Source organism: Lepus europaeus, chromosome 5, assembly GCF_033115175.1.
Source record: "Lepus europaeus isolate LE1 chromosome 5, mLepTim1.pri, whole genome shotgun sequence".
In the NCBI taxonomy this organism is placed as follows: domain Eukaryota; kingdom Metazoa; phylum Chordata; class Mammalia; order Lagomorpha; family Leporidae; genus Lepus; species Lepus europaeus.
This window is the reverse complement of record NC_084831.1, coordinates 64541592-64560646: the sequence shown is the minus strand read 5'-3', so window position 1 is coordinate 64560646 and position 19055 is coordinate 64541592. Positions and strand designations below refer to the sequence as shown.

The following is a 19055-nucleotide window of genomic DNA, read 5'->3' as shown; positions in this document are numbered from 1 at the left end:
ATTATATAGGAAGGTTTTCACTCTTCACAATTAAAATCAGCGGATAAAAGGAACAGTTTAAAATGACAAAAAATATTGTGATCTCCTAATATTTTTCTGTTTCTAGTTCAACTTATGAAGCCTCTTCTTCCTTTCTTCTAATGTGTCAATTAAATGAAATCAATAATGATACAGAGGTAGGAGAATTGGCTATTGTAATGGATGAATAACTTTCAATTGTAAAAAGTAGCTCCATGCCCCAAACCAGAGGACTTCTGTATCATTCCGACCATCTCCCAGAGGTAGGTCAACAGTACTTTATAAACCACAGGGAATTGATACTAGCTGATAGAATTTTAATGTGCTCATAAGGCTTTGATTTATAATGTTGAGGAGGTTATCTATTAGCATAGTGGTTTCTAAGCCATATCAAGTTCGGAATCCTGACAGAGGACCTTTGATACTCTTAAGTATCCCGCTGGCATGGGAATTGGTCTCTTAATCACTTTCTCTAAGAAAAGGGGAATAGAGAAAAGGAGGAATTTGGCAGTGTTGCCAGCATTAAGTGTTGCTCTTTTGAATAGAAGCCAATACATTGTACTTTTCAAATAGCTGGTAATTTGCTCAGTTTAAAGACAATGTTCATAACCCTTTTCAGTCCAGAACTAAATTGTTCTTCACTGAATTTCACTCAGTCATTTGGACACAGGTCCAGTGCCCCTGCTCATGCTACATGGTAGGAATTTTTTTAAGCTACAACAATGCCATAGCATTTAAAAATTTCAAATGCCTAAAAGGGTCATGGAAAATATGTGTTCTCTCTTCAGAAATCCCTCTTCACTCATGTAACTAAATTAAAATTTAGAGATACTAAATGGATTGAAGAGATATTCTAAATATTAAAGGTGTAATAAGAAGGCATGGCTTATATATTCTATCCAACTTATTCTATCCAATTGTGTAGGAATATTAAATGAATAAATCAAAAATATTATAAGGTTTTTTTTCTTGTTTTATAGAGGACATACTTAGATTTATTTAATTTGTAGGTGTCCTCTTTTCAAATTAGTATCTTTGTTAATTGATCAGCTGAATAGAAAATGGCATATTTTCCACTTAACATAGTATTTGGCACATGATTAGTATTTGCGGTCTGAATGATGAATGAAGGAATAGAAGAGAGGAAGTCATGGTAGGAGGAAAATATGCTATCTGGGTATCTTCTAATTGAACACCTAAAACTTTGGATCACTTGGGAGGACCTAAAATTCAACTAAGGAATTTTTTTTACATTGAAAAATGATAACATATATTTCATTTCATGTAATTCATTAAATAATTGTAATAATCCTAAACCTATGTCTTTTCCAAGATGAAGTGGTATATGTTTCACAATTTATAGTTGTACAACTCATGTTTTAATAAATAGTAGCTCTACACCTAGGCCTGCAATGAGGGCAGGGCTTATTTTTTTAGGGGGAATACGTTTACAGAAGGAAATTATATATAAACCTTTGAAAAATAAGACACCTCTAAAGCATTTCATGGATCACTTTTTTTTTTAAGATTTATTTATTTATTTGAAAGGCAGAGTTACAGAGAGGCTGCAGCAGAGACAAAGAGAGAGGTCTTCTATCTGCTGGTTCACTCCCCAGATGGCTGCAATGGCTGGAGATGAGCTGACCTGAAGCCAGTACAGGAGCATCTTCTGGGTCTCCCACGTGGGTGCAGGGGCCCAAGAACTTGGGCCATCTTCTACTGCTTTCCCAGGCCATGGCAGAGAGCTGGATTCAAAGTGGAGCAGCTGGGGGTTGAACTGGCACCCATATGGGATGTCAGTACTGCAAGTGGTGCCTTTACCTGTTACACCACAGTGCTGGCCCCTCATATATCATTTTTTGCTTAGATATCATTAGTATAAAATAATAAACATGAACTGTTACTTCTGCATATGCACAAAAGTTATCTTCTATTGTGATTATTTAGTTTTATTGAAGTAGGTCTTTTTTGACGTGTCCAGAATATGGGTGACTACAGTTTGAGTTCCTCTGTGTGTCCTTACTTGCTAAATTACCATAAACAAATGATTGATCTCTGTAACAGAATCACATGTATTATCTGAGCTGTTATATGTAAAATGCTAACAGAAGATCTAATGCTTAGTGTATATTAAGTTTATATCAACTAATTGTTTTATGCTGCTCTGCTTCTCCTAATCTCAATCTGAAGTTTCCTGGCACTACTTATCTACCTGTATAGATATATTCCCCCTTTTTAAATAAGCATAACAATCATTTGCCACCTTTTGTACAATATTCATTAAATATATATTTTGCATTTAAAGGGTACATTGAACAGAAATAATAAAACTTGTATTTGCTATTTTTAGCCTCAATGAACAAATGAAATGGCTTAAAATCTGGAATTATAAACACACCAGAAGTTAGCTCTTATGTTGCAGACTCAGAGAACACAAAAGCCATGAAATCACAAATTTTATGCTTAACTGACTGATGGTGATTTGATTCACTTACTAGAAATAAGAGAAGACTATGACTGGGTGGTCACATGAAACATCAAGGACATAAAGAAGAAAAGAGGAAAAAATAAGGATTAGAAAATATGATATAATAGTTGTGAAGGGGTCAGAAGGTGAAGATGAACATTTGTGGGAGAGTTTAGAATAGAAGATATGATAACTTATGACAACACTGGAATAGTCAATAAGATGTCCAGAATAAGAAAATAGCCAACTCTGGATTCTAGATAGGCTAGCAAATAATTATCTAGAATTAGATATACCCTTGTGTTCCTTGGGGAGTCTCTGTTATGCTGAAGGTAGCACAGGTTTATGGGTAAGAGCTTTCCCTATACATTGCCATGTTAGTCATAGATGATATATTGAGTAGAAGCTCAGAAATTATGCATGAATGCTTGCTGTAATTCTGCATATTGGCAAAATACATAGCAGAATGTCTTGTCTTCCTAATGATGATCATCAGCATCACAATTCCAATTCAGGTAACACTCCCTGAGTATCTACTACATATGACATACTTTCATAATAATACACAGTAGGGTATTGCTTTCCCCATTTTATAGTCAAGTAAGATTGGGAAGGTAATTAACTGCCCTAGAGGAATAAAGTGAAAAAGGCTACACCAAAATTCAAGTCTAGGCCCTTTCTTCCCAGGTCCAAGGTCTTTTCCATTATATAGTATCTCTTAACAAAAAAATCAAAACAATTTATAAATTTATCCCTTATTCTGTTATTAAACATTTATTGAACACCAATTGTATTTCTGCTATTGTAAGGCTATAATGATTAAGAAAAATTGCAAAGGTATGTTATGTACTAGAGCAAAAGTATGAAATGGTTTTAAATTAAACTAAGTAGTTAACATATATTAAACTGTCACCATCATTTAATAGGTAGAAAAGTAGTGAATTCTTAAAAATAGATGTGTTGAAAAAAAACTCTTATCCAAAAAATGATTTTATCCCTAAAGAATACAAGTTACTTATATCATAAGCTATTGAATATTATACATAGATAGTATGATGTATTGATTGCTTAAAAGTATCCTAAAAAATCTGAATTTTCTATTTTCAGTAGGGAAACAGCCTTATGTAAGCTTAGTAACCTTGTGGACTTTAATTGAGCTAGTAAATGTGTAATTAGAATTTGATCCTAGGGCTGTGTTTCTCCAAAGCTCATGCTCATTTTCTTTTTTCAGCCAAAGTGTTTCTTAGAACATTTTGTGTCCTGTAGTCCACAACAGAAAGAAGAACCAGAAGTTGCTTGCTGTAGTATTTTAACTCTAATTTCTTTAAACATGTCAGCAACATGTTACAGAATCTAATTGCTGGAGCTGGCTCAGTGATGCAGTGGGTTAGTCCTCCATCTGCGGTGCTGGCATCCCAAATGGGTGCTGGTTCTAGTCCTAGTTGCTCCTCTTCAGATCCAGCTCTCTGCTATGGCTGGGGAAAGCAGTAGAAGATGACCCAAGTGCTTGGGCCCCTGGACCTGTATGGGAGACCCGGAAGAAGCTCCCCTCTCTTGTTTTACATCAGCTCAGCTCTGGCTGTTGCAGCCAGTTGGGGAGCGAACCAGCAGATGGAGATCTCTCTCTCTCTCTCTCTCTCTCTGCCTCCTCTTTCTTTGTGTAACTCTGACTTTTAAATAAATAAAAATCTTTAAAAATAAAAGAATCTAATTGCTGTGAATGAGCAAAACAAACACAGTGCACATGTTGCTGTTTTTCCCTCCTGCTAGTTGGTAGATGGAACATATATAGTTTATAGCCTAATTGAGTAAAAACTTGTTTTTATCTGATAGTATCTATTTTAGGAATCCCTTTTAATGTACTCATAAAGCCATCCCCTCCAGACTTTATATATATGCCCAAGAGGAGTGTAACTTTCATGATCTCTTTCAAAATATTCTCAATATAAAGTCCTGTTCTTGTATCATATCATTCAAGAATATTTTCAGGTTGTTCCTCATTGGTTCTAGCTCCTCCTTTTCTTAATCCCTGTAGTTTTCCGTTTTATGTTACAGTTTATTGCTACCTTGTTTTACACAGAAATTTTTTGTGTTGCAATAGAATGCAACACATAGGTTATTTATTATTTAAAAATATTGACATAGATTCTTGCAAATCCTTAACTAAATCTTACTTGTTACTAGTTGTATAAGATGTGTTTACTAAGTTCTAAGATCCTTAAATTGATTTCTTTTTCTTTTTCTTTCTTCTCTTGGAAATTTAAATTTGCCTGTATCATTGGATAAGTGGTTTTAACATAGAGAACGTGTTTTTTCAGGCATTTATTCACCCCTTTTTAGCATATATTTACTTAGTTCCTGTAATATGCCAGATACCTCCCATGAGTTTGAAATATAATCATGAGACAGAAAATTCTTTTCTATTGAATTTGCATTCTAATTCAACAAATATCCTTAAAGTACTGTGTTGTATAAAATTTAACATTTGAATCTTTACTTCGTCAACTATTTTTTTAAAAAATTGTGTATATTTGAAAAGCACAATGACAAAAAGTAGGGATAGAGAAAGTGGGAGGTGGAGAGAAAGAGAAATAGAGAGAGAGAGAGAGAGCTTTAATCTAGTCACTCCTCAAATGCTGGCAACATCCATAGCTGGGTCAGGTCAAAGCCAGGATCATGGAGTTCTCTTTGGAGTCCCACGTGGATAGCAGGGACCTGAGTACTTGGGCCATCACCTGGCGCCTCCCAGCTGCATTAGCAAAAATCTGGATTGAAAGCAGAGGCAGTACTCTAGCCCAGACATTCCAATATGGGATGCAGTTTTCCCAAGCAGTGGCTTAATCCACTCTGATAAAACACTTGCTCCACTTCATCAACCATTATCAGCTCTGTCACCACAGCAAGGAATTTTTTTTTTTTAATTTAGCTTCTGCTGTATGTATTATGTATACTAGTAGTAACATGCGACTGTGCCTAAAACACAGTTGGTGCTCATTCAGTGTCCATTTCCTTCTTCGGTTCCATCCTTTAATATAGCCATAATTTATGTCCAGGATTATTGTTTAAAGGAATTGTTATGTGTTGGACTTGGTGTGTTCTGTTTGTTCCCTAGTAACTTCCAAGGCTAACCTCTTTTTAATTCAAGGCAGTTTTCTGAATCTGTGAAGAGAGGTAATCTAAATATGTGATGAGCTTGTCATTCATCTTCATTCTACTTCTTGGCTTCATTTTTTCTTCATCTGAGATGCTTGCCTTTATATATCCTTTCCTTAATACTAATTGGAGGAGTGTGATGAACTCATATTGTGCTGCTCCTTGCTACCTGAGATGTGAATTACCTGTTTATCCAGTGTATTTACACTGTATACACTATGTATCCAATAGTCATTTAGTAGCCATCTTAGTTATCGGATAGTCTGGTATGGTAACACACTTTTCAAATAAGCCTTATTTTAATTAATCATGCCTTCAAAGTGCAAGAGCAGTGAAGCAAAAGAGGTCTCAGGATATAAAAAGGTACCAAGGCATAAACTATGAAGGACAGACTCTTTCTGCTCCTACAATGCAAAGCTCTTAGAAAAAAGAGCTTATATATGTATATACATATATATGTGTGTATATACACACACACATGCACATATATATATGTATATATATATATATATATATATACTGTAGTGCTAGCCAAGGTTTCAGACATCTACTGGTATCTTTTAGCTTATCACTCACAGATAACAGCATGAATACTGAAAATTTTTTACAATAGATTCCTGAGTATATTTAGTTTAAGAGTTAATCTATTTAGTATGCATATGTACTTTTACTTGTTATTGCAGTTTTTTTTATTAGTGAACATATTTTTACACAGATCTCATCTGGAATATATGTTAAGGTATCTATATCTCAATTCATTAGTGTTTGTATTAATGTTAATATAAATATTAGTGAGGTTGTGGGACATAGTTTTCCTATAAATATCACTGGCACACTCTCAGAAAATGTTACATCTGTAACATTACAATTCAACAGAATGAATCAAAAAATAGCAAAAAGACAATCTTAAGAACTAACCAATGTGTTATTTAGCCTCTTATACAATTTTTAATTTTTTTACATTCAAATGGACAGTTTTCTAAGAAGAAAGGATATATTGACATTTTAAATTATGATTACTTCATTACTGATAGAAAGTTGATTCATTATTAAATATTTTCACAGTATTATTAGGAGCTTGGTTTTCTGTGATTGCAATTAATTGGCCAATTTAAACATTATAAAAAGTTTTTTAAGAATTTGAAATAAATACTATAGAACTATTTAGTTTCTACATGTTATTTTACTTTGGATAACAAAGAAAATTGTAGAATAATGGATATCAAAAAACACAAAATGACAGTTCTTAAAAGTATTTTTGGTGTCAAAAAACTATTTTTGGTACTTTCAATCATTAATTTTCTTTTTTTAAAAAAATATTTTATTTATAGCCAGTGCCATGGCTCACTAGGCTAATCCTCCAACTGCGGCGCCGGCACACCGGGTTCTAGTCCCGGTCGGGGAGCCGGATTCTGTCCCAGTCGCTCGTCTTCCTATCCAGCTCTCTGCTGTGGCCCGGGAGTGCAGTGGGGGATGGCCCAAGTCCCTGGGCCCTGCACCTGCATGGGAGACCAGGAGAAGCACCTGGTGCCTGGCTTTGGATCAGTGCGGTGCTCTGGCCACAGCGCGCCGGCTCCAGTGGCCATTGGAGGGTGAACCAACGGTAAAAGAAGACCTTTCTCTCTTTCTCTACCTCTCTCACTGTCCACTCTGCCTGTCAAAAAAATATTTTATTTATTTATTTGAGAGGTAGAGTTATAGACAGTGAGAGGGAGAGACAGACAGAGAGAAAGGTCTTCCTTTTGTTGGTTCATTCCCTAGATGGCCGCAATTGCCAGAACTGCACCAATCCGTAGCCAGGAGCCAGGTGTTTCTTCCCTGCCTCCCATGTGGGTGCAGGGGCCCAAGACCTGGGCCATTTTTTTTTAACTGCTTTCCCAGGCCACAGCAGAGAGCTGAATTGGAAGAGGGGCATCCAAGACTAGAAATTGGCGCCCATATGGGATGCCAGTGCCGCAGGTAAAGAATTAACCTGCTGTGCCATGGAGCCGGCCGCAATCATTAATTTTCTATTTTTAATCTTTTTACTCATAGGAGTTTCTCAATTCTCTTCACACTGTGCTAAAAAATAAAAATTTTCAAGAATTTTTAAAATTTAAAAACCTTCACTATAATTTCTAACTATTTAAAATAATAGATTGTATATAATCCTTGGAAAATAGAAATCAAAATGTGATTATAAATATATCTCATAAATTTTGAATTAAAATTTAAATATATTTCTTTCATGTATTTGTAATAATATTTGAATATTGAAATACTATATGTTATACTTAAAGATCACAGACAAGTGTTAAAATTGCAATTTTTCAAATGAATATAAACAAACTTAGATGCTTAAAAGCTCTTCTTATTATTAATAAATATCCATTGTAAATATAAATTATCATACAGTAACTCAGTCTAGTTATTGTTTTATATAGTATTTTTCATATTACTAATTACATAGACATAAACTTCTCAAAGCCATAGGTTTTATTTGATGTTTGAGAGACTCTAGGTCAGCTTTGATGTCACATTCGCCTCCATAATGAACACGCTTGTCATAGCTAATTTCCAGAGATGACCCATTGTGTGCCACATCCACGTCATACTTACCCATTTTCACTGAATAAATATGCATTGAGTAAATAATGGAAATATCTAAGAAGAAATTGCAGAAGACATTTTGGAAAAGAGTGATGTACTTTTTTTTTACCATTACACCATTCTCATTCTCATTTGTTATTGTCAAGTTTTCTTATTTGCTTTGGTATTTTTCCCCCTTAATTTACAAGACTAAAAGAAGAAAGTAATAGAGGGGAGTAAATGCTTATTAACATTGTTTCTTCAATTGTGCAGTAGAGAAATTCTGTTAGCACTTCTCCTTTGGAAATATGACTTGAGAGATTTATTTTCATTCAATTTAATTGTATTTAATTTTGTTTTTTATATACAAAGTCTTTTATATGTAAACAATTTTTATATTATTATGAAACACGTACAGTGATTTTAGTACTTTCAAATTTTCTTTTTTTTTTCATTTATTAAACTTTTATTTAATGAATAGAAATTTCCAAAGTACAGCGTATGGGTTGGAATGGCTTCCCCCCTCCCATAACTTCCCTCCCACCCGCAACCCTCCCCTTTCCCGCTCCCTCTCCCCTTCCATTCACATCAAGATTCATTTTCAATTCTATATACAGAAGATCAGTTTAGTATATATTAGGTAAAGATTTCAACAGTTTGCCCCCATATAGCAACACAAAGTGAAAAAAATACTGTTGGAGTACTAGTTATAGCATTAAATAACAGTGTACAGCACATTAAAGGCAGAGATCCTACATAATATTTTTTTTAAAAAATTAATTAATTTTCTATGCCATTTCCAATTTAACACCAGGGTTTTTTTTTTTTTCATTTCCAATTATCTTTATATACAGAAGATCGATTCAGTATATAATTAGTAAAGATCTCATCAGTTTGTACCCAAACAGAAACACAAAGTGTAAAAATACTGTTTCAGTACTAGTTATAGCATCACTGCACATTAATGTGTTGTCTAATGTGCAGTGATGCTATAACTAGTAATTTTGTTTTTATATATTTTTATTTCTATAAAGGAAACAGATTTCATGTATTTCATATATACAACTCTTATTCTTTTAGGATTTGTTTATTTATTTGAAAAGTTAAAGAAAGCTCTGTCAATGTGAAAAATGTGAAATCATTTCGTTTGGATGGATAGATATTTAATTTGTATAGGTACTACTCAATAACAAAGAAATAGAGCACTTTAATGACTCTTAATCAACATTTTCCCAACCAAATGGTGTCTGTTTTCATCTGTTAATCTAACTCCAAAATATTAATACCAAAAAGATTAAAAAACTCTCTTAGCTTACTTGTATTTGATCATCATTCTTTATTTCCTCTAAAAGATTCTACCTGGCACCCACAACATGTCAATAAATTTCTTTTACATGTGCATGAACTTCTCTTCCTGTCAGTTGAATTCTTAGATATGGAGATTCCATTAAAATGAGTATGATGAAGAAGAATTTTGTCCCCATGAAAACAAAGTTAAACATCTTGAGAAATATTGAGTAAAAGCAATCATTAAAAATAATTTTGCTTAACCAGATCTAGATGGAGTAACTATAAAATATTTGTAGGAAAATAATTTATATCTAGTTGTATTTTACCCTCAGATTGCTTTGCAAATGTCTTTGAATTCCCACTCTACTTTGATGAACCAGAAACTGAAAATTTGGTCTTTTTAATGGCAGTACTACATGAGATCAGAAAGATAATGTGAAATATCAGTCCATAGTTATGTTTGCTAACAAGGATTTTTATTCTGTCTTTTACATATCCTGTCTTTTGAATATAAAATATGCATTTACATATTTTAAGTGAAAATATTTAGTGTATGCAATTAATACATTACCTTTTGACTGACTACCATTATCTTCACCTTAATTTATAGAATGTTCCTATGAAAAATATGCTGTGGAGATTTTTAGAAAATTAGTATTTTCACACCGGGTTCTATTCCCGGTAGGGGCACCGATCCTGTCCCGGTTGCCCCTCTTCCAGGCCAGCTCTCTGCTGTGGCCAGGGAGTGCAGTGGAGGATGGCCCAAGTCCTTGGGCCCTGCACCCCATGGGAGACCAGGAGAAGCACCTGGCTCCTGCCATCGGATCAGCGCGGTGCGCCGGCCGCAGCGCGCCTACCGCGGCGGCCATTGGAGGGTGAACCAACGGCAAAGGAAGACCTTTCTCTCTGTCTCTCTCTCTCACTGTCCACTCTGCCTGTCAAAAAAAAAAAAAAGTTAAAAAAAAATAAAGAAAAAAAAAAGAAAATTAGTATTTTCAGGTGATACACCCCTAACTGTCTATACACTTGATCTTAGCCAAAAGGCCGAGAAGCAATTAACTGTCTAAACACATATACTTTTACTGCATATTCATGGAGAAGAATTAAAATGACACTTTAAAATTGATATTCATAAGGGTTAGAAGAAATCATGTATCTCTTGCTACTGCAAAAAAAAATATTATGTAGGATCTCTGCCTTTAATGTGCTGTACACTGTTATTTAATGCTATAACTAGTACTCCAACAGTATTTTTTTCACTTTGTGTTGCTATATGGGGGCAAACTGTTGAAATCTTTACCTAATATATACTAAACTGATCTGTTGCTGGTGATCATGGGTAATTCATTGACATAACTGATATATCTTGAAGTCTTAGTATATAAGAATATTATTTTAAATGATTTGGTTTCATTAGGAAACTGCAAAAAGAAAAACAAAAAGAAACTGCAAAAAGAAAAATAGTTTTATGCTGGCAGGAAAGCCAATGGAGATAGGAAAAAGCAAGCAAAGAAGAAAACAGGTTTCTAATGAGGGAAAAAAGTAATGAACATTTAGCATTTGTCTCCCAAGATGTTTCAATTGGATGTCCTCTAACAACAGGCCAAAGTTATTTGAGTTTTTATATCAGGAGAATTTTAGTGTTTCCAGGGCGGGCTCAGGGGAGCCATAGCCTCATCTCTCAAACCACCCACTTTATAGATCCTATTAATTTCACATGTAGTATTGTATCTCATTTCCCCAACTTTATAGTAGACAAGTGAAATATCCCAAGTCCTTTCTTTTCATTCACATGTCAGCATTCAAGCCACCTCCTAGTGAGCCTGCCCTCCTACCCAGTATACTGTAGACTCACATTTCACAGCTCATGATATGCTCTTTATAGTGTTGTGTTTCTCATCCATCTTCAGTATTTTAAATAAGAATGGTGACTTTGAGTTTTTTTGTGCCAGATAGTGCCAGAGGGGAGCCTGGCCCATAGATATTGCTTAATGAGGTTGTGTAGACATAAAATTTCAGCTTTGATTTTTTAAATTACAGGGCTTCTCAATATTTGATATGACAATATTAAATATTTGTCTTACCAAATGTGTAGTCTTAGCAAACTATTTTATCTTAGAATTATTTTTGTGAGGAGTTTATCTTAACCAATGTTCTATATTGCATAACATAGTTTGAGAAATATTATTAGATATACATTTGAAGATTTGTATATTTAATTTTTATTTAAAAATGTGAAAGAACTGAGAATATCTGTACTATATCATGTTAGGTGGTCAAATCTTAATACTAGTCTTCAATTTGTTTATAATCTTCAATGACAGCAAATATAAATGTGTTAAAGGACAGCAAAAAAATAGCTACTTATTCCTGTTACTATCCTCCATAATAATAACCTGATGTCAGTGTACTCTCTGGCCATCTACTTAAACACATATGAATTATAGCTATTACTTGTTTACTTTTGACAGTGCTGAAAAACATAACTTTTCTTTCTTGAATGAAAGTGTTCCAATGACATTTTCTCACTGGTATAAAAATACACTATAATCTCTTCATCTTACCTGGAATCTTTCAGAAAGATTTGTGCTGAGGTGATCAAACATTGTATATTTAGGCTTTTTCTTAAATTATATTTTTTAATCTACAAGAATAGTTTTAGTTATATTTTCATTCTAGATTAATTATTAAAACTTACCTTTCAGAAAAGAATGTAATTACCCAATCTGCATGTACATGTCAGCTTTTAAGAATGTCAGCTCCTTGACTGTATGATGAAATATTGAACTATGTGCGCATTTGCATTGAATCCTAATTGGAATTCACTAGCACCAGATTCTTATTTCCATAGTACATTTCATTAGAGCAAGTTAGTTTGAAGAGTATTTATAGGGTAGCAGAGATATTTAACAATGAATAGCAACATTTTTTGAGTCATCTGCTTTGTTTAAATCAAAAAGTTCCTACAACCAAAGTGTGATTTTGTACAAATAGCTTAACTTCTCCTGTGCTAGTAGTATATATTTCATGTAATTATTTTAGGCATGTTTTCTAAATAACTTGTATATAACTTAAAATTGGGTCTGACTCACAGTAAGCCCTTAGTAAATATTAGTAAATTATTACATGATGCTTGAAGATTCAGATTATGTTATCTAATGAGTGAGGAAAAAGTTCCTGATTAAAAATATCCTCATACACATTGGATTTACAGCTAGAAAATCAAATCTTGGTTTTGGATAGCAAAAAGGGTAAAGGTTGTGTCTATACTATATAAACATCCTTTGAAGGAACTAAATTTTTTAACCTTCAAATTTCACAGAACAATCTAAATCAATTTCTTTGTGATGTTTATGAATTCAGGCAACTTCTCAAAACCATAATATTTTTTTTTTACCTTTAAGATGATGACTACTTCTTAGGGTTTATTAGATGATCAAAAGAGGAAATTTAGGGGTCTGGAGTCAAGGTGCAGCAGGTTAAGCTGCTCTTGCAATGCCTGCATCTGCTATCAGAGTGCCTGTGCTGGCTGCTCTGCTTCCAATCAAGCATTCTGCCACTGTTTCTGGGAAGGCAGTAGATGGTGACCCAACTTCTTGGGTGCCTGCACTCACACAGGAGACTTGTATGGAGTTCCTGGCCAACTTGTTTGGATCTTTTGGGAAAAGAACCATCAGATGGAATATCAATCTCTCTCTTTCTTTCTTCTCCCTCTTCTCTCCCTACCTCTCTTTCTCCCCATCTCTCCCTCTTTTTGATAAATTTACCTTGTTTGGGTAAATTCCCAGGCATGGGATGGCTGGCTCATATGGTAGAACTATTCTCCGATTTCTAAGCAATCTCCATACTGTCTTCCATAATGGCTGTACTAGCTTGCATATTCATCAACAGTGTATTAGGGTAACTTTTTCTTCATCAGAAATTTTGATTTTTGATTTCTGTATGATAGCCATCATAACTTGGGTAAGATGAAACCTCATTGTGGTTTTCATTTACATTTCCTAGATGGCTAATGGTCCTGGGCATTATTTTATGTATCTGTTGGCCATTTGAATTTCTTTCTTTGAAAAATGCCTGATGAAGTCTTTGTCCATTTCTTGACTGGTAGTTTATTTTGTTGTTGGCCGGTGCCGTGGCTCAACAGGCTAATCCTCTGCCTTGTAGCACTGGCACACCGGGTTCTAGTCCCGGTTGGGGCACCGGATTCTATCCCGATTGCCCCTCTTCCAGGCTAGCTCTCTGCTGTGGTCCGGGAAGGCAGTGGAGGATGGCCCAAGTCCTTGGGCCCTGCACCCGCATGGGAGATCAGCAGAAGCACCTGGCTCCTGGCTTTGGATCAGCGCGATGCACCAGCTGCAGCACGCCGGCCACAGCAGCCATTGGAGGGTGAACCAACGGCAAAGGAAGACCTTTCTCTCTGTCTCTCTCTCTCTCACTATCCACTCTGCCTGTCCAAAAAAAAAAAATGCCTGATGAAGTCCTTTGTCCATTTCTTGATTGGTAGTTTATTTTGTTGTTGAGTTTCTTGACTCTAGATATTAATCCTTTATCAGTTGCATAGTTTGCAAATATTTTCTCCAATTCTGTTGTTTGCCGCTTCACTTTGTTGAGTGTTTCCTTTGCCGTACAGAAGCTTCTGAGCTTGATGTAATCCCATTTATCTATTAGACCTTGATTGCCTTTGCTTCTGGGGTCTTTTCCAAGAAGCCTTTGCCTATGCCAGTGTCTTGCAGTTTCCCTGATGTTTTCGTCTAGGAATTTGATGGTGTCATGTCATAGATTTAGATCTTTAATTCATTTTGAGTTGACTTGTGTAAGGTGTAAGGGGTAAGGTAAGGGTCTTGTTTCATATATCTACATGCAGAGATTTTCCCAGCATCATTTGTTGAAGAGACTGTCCTTTCTCCAGGGATTGATTTTAGCTCCTTTGCCAAAGTTTAGTTGGTTATAAATGTATGGATTAGTTTCTGAGATTTCTTTTGTGTTTCATTGGTATACATGTCTATTTTAATGCCGGTACCAGGCCGTTTTGATTCAAACCCTCTTGTTGTGTGTCTTGTAATCTCCAGCTTTATTTTTGTTTTTTAAGATTGCATTAGCTATTAGCTTGTTTTTCTATATTGATTTTAATATCATTTCTTCTAGTTCTGAGAAGAATGTCATTGGTATTTTGATGGGGATCTGTTGTATCTGTAAATTGCTTAGGGTAGTTGGACATTTTGATGATCTTAATTCTTCCATTCCATGAACCTGGAAGCTTCTGCCATTTTTTTTTTGCATCTTCCTTCCTTCTTTCTTAATTTCTTTCTTTCTTTCTTTCTTTCTTTCTTTCTTTCTTTCTCTCTCTCTCTCTCTTTCTTTCTTTCTTTCTTTCTTTCTCATTTAGTAATTTTGATTGTAGAGATCTTTCACCTCATTGATCAAATTTATTCCAAGACATTTAGATTTTTTTGTAGCTATTGTGAACTGTACTGAGCTTACAAGTTGTTTCTCAGCCATGGAATTGTCTGTGTATACAAAATCTATTGATTTTTGTGTGTTGATTTTATGTCCTGCCAGTTTATCAGACTCACTGAGTTCCAGTAGTCTCATAGTGCAGTGTCTTGTTTTCCCTATATATAGGATCATGTCATCTGCAAACAGGAATAATTTGACAGCCTCTTATCCAATTTTTATTCCTTTGTTTTCCTTTTCTTGCCTAATCACTCTGGCTAAGAGTTCTAGAACAATATTAATTAGCAATGGTGAATGTGAACATCCTTGTGTGGTTCTGGATCTTGGTGGAAATGATTGCAGCTTTTCCCTATTCAGTATGATGCTGGCTCTGGGTTTGTCATATATTGCCTTGACTGAGTTGAGGAATGTTCTTTCCATAACCAATTTGTGTAAGGTTTTTATTATGAAAGGATGTTATATTTTATGAGATGCTTTCTCTGCATCTATTGAGATAATCCTACAGTTTTTATTCTTCAGTTTGTTAATGTGATGTTTCATGTTTGTTTATTTGTGTATGTTGAATCATGCCTGCATACCATACTCATTGAAAGAGTTCAGGATGATTTCATCCCTTTCAGTTGTTTTCAATATTTTGAGAACAGTTGGAGTTAGTTCTTTAAAAGTAGAATTCAGTAGTGAAGCAATCCAGTCTTTACCTTTCCTTTGTTGGGAGAGTCTCTCTGTTTCTCTCTTTTAAGATTTTATTTATTTATTTGAGAGGCAGAGTCACAGACAGAGAAAGGGAGAAACAGAGAAAATTTTTCAGTCTGCTGGGTCACTCCCAAAATGGCCACAACAGCCAGAACTGGGCCAATCTGAAGCCAGGAGCTGGGAGCTTCTGCTGAGTCTCCCAAGTGGGTCCAGTGGCCCAAGCACTTGAGAAGTCCTCCACTGTTTTCCGAGGCCGTAACAGAGAGCTGGCTTGAAAGAAGTGCAGCTGGGATGTGAACCAGCGCCCATAAGGGATGCCAGCACAGCAGGTGGCTTAACCCGCTATGCCTCAGCTCAGGCCCAAAAGTAAATCTTTGAAATTAAAAAAACAAAAAACAGGGAATTTAGAAAAAGCACTTAGTGTACAGTGCAAGATACATACTAAGTGATGTTTTTGTTTTTTTTAATATTGCTATAACTTTATATATAAATGCTAATTATATAATTTAAATTATAAAAAATAAATGTACAAAATAGAATCATATGATTAAAAAAAAGATGTACTGCTGCAGAACACTGAGAAATAGGTGTAATAAAAGAAATGAGCAATAAAAAAAGATCAGCTTTGCCTGCATAGCAATTTTTTCTAAGGTAAAGCCACATACAAGAATAGCTTTATTTGTATCTCATTATTGTCAAAGAACACTTATCAGGATTACCTATGTTCATGCCCTTGTAAGGTCCATTAAAAAGCCATGATACTTACCCTTTAGAAGAATATAATGAGATGTATGTTTTCCAGGTATAAGCTCCTTTTCCATAATAGTCTTGATACATTGAGAGAAACCACAATGAGTTGCTGTGAAATATATTAAAATTATTAAAAAAATTCTCTTTCCCATCCAGTCTAGATAAAAGTCTTCCTCTAGTTTTGACTTGCAGCCTTTAAAAATCAAAAACCTTTATGGTAACATAGTTGATGGCCTGATGATCCCAAAAATGTCTTTAGATGCCACAAAAGGATTCATGACTTTTGCCTTTATAGTAAGAGTGGTAAACTTTTTTCTGCCAAGGGCCTTTGGATATTTATAGCATCATTTGTGGGTGATACAAAAATATCAATTTAAAAAATAACCTGCTATAGAATTATTAAACTCTAAGTCCCTCCTGCAGTTGGTTTGACAGGGCAAGACCAAATGATCTTGCAGGCCTTGTGTGGTCCATAGGGTGAACATTTTCCACCCTAATTGGAAAAGGACAGTTTTACGAGCAAATGATAAATATAATTTCAATATATTGAAGAAGAGGAGAAACGATAGTAGTATGTAAGGAATTGTCCTTTGGTGCTTTCTAGATACATACTCAATTCTATCTTCTTCTGTTAGCCATTTATTCAGGAAGCTAGGTGATTCATGTTGTATCCTGACCATTGGGTGATTGCAGTGAAGGCTAAATGAATTGAATAGAATTAGAATCCACAACTCCTTGTTTAAATTTAATTTTCTGATGGTGATCTTATATCAATGCTTATCTGTACTTCACTGTAAACTTCGGCTTGATAAGTCCTATTCAAAAGACTACTTCTTTTGTTCAGATCACAGGATGAAGAGAAGAAAACATTAATCTAAAAATAGAAGAGCCACTTGATGGTTCTCAAACGAGGAAGACTTTGCATAGCAGGGGACAGTTAACAGAACCTGACTTTTCTGGGGGGCTTTTGTAACTTAGTGTGGTGGGTACTAATAATATCAGGTAGATAGAGACCAAGGCCACTGTAAACCATTCTTTAGACATAGGATAACACTCCCCCCAAAATAATTATTTGGCTCAAAATATTAATGTTGAAATTTTAAAATTTTGTAATTGTATTTTAGAGTCATCAAACAGGAATCATGGACCCCCTGAGTCTTCAGTTTCACTAAGTTATCAAGAACATATGTAACCTCAGATTTTTAATTACCAGTGATTTCGTATGACAGTATCAGTAGAAAATAGGACACAGAAAAACAAAAAAGTTAATTATAGAAATAAGGTATTGGATATTTATGATATAAAATGAGTTATAATCTACAAGGAAATTACATGACTAAATTATTATATGTAAAGTAAGCTTGTAATGAACTCATGCAGATATACAGATTCTTTTTAAGAATTCTACCTTAAAATAAATTCAAAAGTTTAATGGATGGTGAGACAATAGCCTATAACTGGAAAAGTAGGTAATATGTTAAACTCTAAATGCATTAACATGTATTTTTTTACACATTAAAATCTACTTTTTTAGTTGCACAAAAAGAGTAATATATTAAAATCCAGTAAGTTTGGGTGAGTATTGTGGCATAGTTAGTGGGTTAAACTGCCAACTAGTATGCCAGCATCCCATGTGAATGACAGTTCAAGTCTTGGCTGCTCCACTTCTGATTCATCTCCTTGCTGATGTGCCTGAGAAAGCAGAGGAAGATGGCCCAAGAGTTTAGTTCCTGTCAACCATGTGGGATACATGGATGGAATTCCAGGCTCCTGGCCTCAGCCACTTGGGGAGTAAACCAGTGGGTGGAGTATCTCTCACTCTGTCTTTGTCACTTTCTCTGTAACTCTTCCTTTTAAATAAATAAGTACACTTTTTTGAAAAAATCAATAAAGTCTTATTTTAGGTTGCTAAGTAACTATTTGAGCTTGGTTATCTTCTTTCTTTTATTTTGTAATTCGCCCTACATATTTCATTGAGCTACTGTGAGGAATTGTAAATTATGGTAGATCTTTAAAAACATATACACCAATATAAAATATGGTTTACTGCTAACTTCTAACTTTTTGTCATTTTTAACTGATTCATGAAAATTCTACGTATCTGTGGAGTTTAATGTGATGTTTTGATGTATGTTTATGTTGTATAATTTTCAAATCAAACTAAACATCTATCTCCTCAAAAATTTACCATGCATTTGTGAAGATTTCCAAAATTTTTTCCCTCAATATTTTTAGAAAAATATACAGTATATTATCATTGTATGTAGTCGTCCTACCATGCGATGAAACATCAGAATCTCTGTCTTACTATAGGTTATTACTTATTGATTAGTTTTTCCCTTTCCCTTTTTCAGTCCTACTCCATGCAGTATATGGTAATCTGCATTCTACTCTCAACTACTATGAAATAAATATTTTTAGATTGTTTTGGTTTTCCTATTGGCATGGACTTAGGTTAACAGAACTTACATGAGTAGAATTTTGAGAATGTTTGGGAATATTGGGGAATGTCTGTGACCTAAACTCAAAATCCTTTTAGCTTTTTACTTCATTTTTATCATAAAACAATGACATTTCTTTTCCAAATTAGAGAATTGTAATGGTCATTTACAGAAAGTTCAATGATTTTTCATGATATGATTCTTAAATATGTAGAATTTGG

The 19055-nt window shown here is 34.6% G+C and overlaps 1 protein-coding gene and 1 non-coding gene across 2 annotated transcripts in view; one reads left to right on the top strand and one right to left on the bottom strand.

The window, feature by feature from the left end:
- NEGR1 (neuronal growth regulator 1) overlaps positions 1 to 19055 on the top strand; it is a 952382-nt gene that overhangs the window by 8780 nt on the left and 924547 nt on the right. The gene's annotated exons all lie outside the window — the stretch shown is intronic.
- Positions 10367 to 10552, bottom strand: LOC133761232 (U2 spliceosomal RNA). Its single transcript, XR_009866037.1, has one exon. It is a non-coding gene; the product is annotated as a U2 spliceosomal RNA (small nuclear RNA).